The sequence below is a fragment of the Macaca thibetana genome, chromosome 8 (assembly GCF_024542745.1).
Source record: "Macaca thibetana thibetana isolate TM-01 chromosome 8, ASM2454274v1, whole genome shotgun sequence".
Lineage (NCBI taxonomy): Eukaryota > Metazoa > Chordata > Mammalia > Primates > Cercopithecidae > Macaca > Macaca thibetana.
This window is the reverse complement of record NC_065585.1, coordinates 65,907,835-65,910,548: the sequence shown is the minus strand read 5'-3', so window position 1 is coordinate 65,910,548 and position 2,714 is coordinate 65,907,835.

The following is a 2,714-nucleotide window of genomic DNA, read 5'->3' as shown; positions in this document are numbered from 1 at the left end:
GTATTGTGTTTCCATTATCATTTGTTTCAATAAATTTTTCAACTTCCATCTTAATTTCTTCATTGACCCACTGGTCTTTCAGGAGAATATTGATTTTCCATGTGTCCGTATACTTTCCAAAATTCCTTTTGTTATTGATTTTTAGTTTTATTCGACTGTGGTCAGGGAATATGCTTGATGTTATTTCATTTTTTTGAATGTTTAAGGGCCTGTTTTGTGATTTAATATATGTTCTATTTTTGAGAATGATCTATGTGCTAAAGAGAAGAATGTGTATTCAGCAGCCATTAGATAAAATGTTCTGTAAATATCTATTTGACCCACTTGATATACAGTGCAATTCGAGTCTGATGATTCTTTGTTCTCTGTTTGGAAGTGTGTCTAAAGCTGAAAGTTGGGTGTTGAAGTCTCCAGCTATTATTGTATTGGGATTTATCTCTCTCCTTAGCTCTAATAATCTTTGCTTTATATATCTGAGTACTCCAGTTTGGGATGCATATATATTGAATTTGTTATATCCTCTTGGTGAATTGACCCATTTACCATTATATAATAACCTTCTTCATCTTTTCTCATAGTATTTGTCTTGAAATATATTAATATTTTGTCTGATATAAGTATAGCTACTCCTGCTCTTTTTCAGTTTCTATTGGTTTGGAATATCTTTTTCCATTTATTTATTTTCAGTCTATGTGTCTTTTTATAGGTGAAGTGTGTTTTCTGTGGGTGACAGATAATTGGGACTTGATTTTTTATCCATTCAGTCAGTCTTTGTCTTTTGATTGAACAATTTAGTCCATTTACATTCAATGTTACTATTGATAGGTAAGGACTTACCCCTGACATTTTGTGATTTTTTTTCTGGTTGTTTTGTGGTCTTTTCTTCCTTCCTGTATTCCTTTTAGTGAAGATGATTTTCTCTGGGGGTATGATTAAATTTATTACCTGTCATTTTCTGTGTATTCATTATATGTTTTTTGATTCGAGATTACCATGAAGCTTGCAAATACTATTGTAAAACTCATTATTCTAAACTGATGACAACACTGAGTGCATAAAGAGACAAAGAAAAAAATCTAATAAAAGCCCTACACATTTATTTCATACTACTGCTTTTTAACATTTTGATCTATCTATCTATCTATCTATCTATAAATATCTAGGTATAAATACCAATCTATCTATAAATATAGATATATCTTATTCTACTGTCTATGTCTTGAATAGTCATAGTTATTATTTTTTCATCCGTTCATTCTTTAGTTTTTCTACTTAAGATTAGAATAGTTTGCACACTCCAATTACAGTGTTATAATATTCTGTGTTTTTCTATGTGCTTACTATCAGCAGTGAGTTTTGTATCTTCATATGATTTCTTATTGCTCATGATTATTCTTTTCTTTCTGACTGAGGTGTTCAGCATTTCTGATTGAACACTTTAGTGTTTCTCATAGGACAGTTCTGGTATTGATTAAGTCCTTCAACTTTCGTTTATCTGGGAAAGTCTTTATTTTTCCCTCGTGTTTGAAGGACATTTCCCATGGATATACTATTCTAAGGTAAAAGTTGTTTTCCTTCAGTACTTTAAATATGTCATAGCACTCTGTCTTAACCTGTAACGTTTCCACTGAAAAGTTTGCTGCCAGACATGTTAGCAGCAAACTTTGTTTTTTTTTTCTCTTCTTGGACTGCCTTTAGAATCCTTTATTTATCCTTGAGCATTGGGAGTTTGATTAATAAATGCCTTAAACTAGTCCTTTTCGGGTTAAATCTCTTTGATTCCTTATAGTACTTGAATATTCATATTTTCCTCTAGGTTTGGTACATCCTCTGTTATTATCCCTTTGAATAAACTCTCTATCCCTATCTCTTTCTCTACCTCATTTTTAAGGCCAATAATGCTTATATTTGTCCTTGTAGGGCTATTTTCTAGATCCTGCAGACTTGCTTGTTTCTTATTCTTTTTTCTTTTGTGTTCTCTGATTGTATATTTTCAAGTGCCTTGTATTCAATCTCACTAATTCTTTCTTCTGTTTGATCAGTTCTGCTATTAATAGTCTCTGATGCATTCCTCAGTATGTCACTTGCATTTTTCAACTCCAGATTTTCTGCTTGATGCTTTTTAATTAATTCAATCCTTCTGTTAAATGTATTTGACAGAATTCTGAATTCTTTCTCTGTATTATCTTGAATTGCTTTGAATTTCCTCAACACAACTATTTTGAATTATCCATAGGAAAGGTCACATATCTGTTTCTCCAGGATTGGCCTCTGCTGCCTTATTTGGTTCATTTAGTGAGATCATGTTTTTTCTGGATTGTCTTGATACTAATAGACATTCATCAATGTCTGAGAATTAAATAGTTAGTTAATTCTTGTAGTCTTTGCAGTGTGGGCTTGTTTGTACCTGCACTCCTTGGGACAGCTTTCCAGATATTTGAAGCAACTTGAGTGTTCTGATCTAAGCTGTATTTGCATTTGAGGACACCAGAAGCCCAGTAACACTGCGGTTCTTGCAGACTTACAGAGGTACCACCTTAGTGGTCTTGGATAAGATTTGCAAGAATTCCCTGGATTACCAGGCAGAAACTCTTGTTCTCTTCCCTTACTTCCTTTAATAAAATGGAGTCTCTCTCTCTCTCTCTCTCTGTCTCTCTCTCTCTCTCTCTCTCTCTCTGTGCTGAGCTCCCTGGAACTAAGGGTGGGGTAACAGA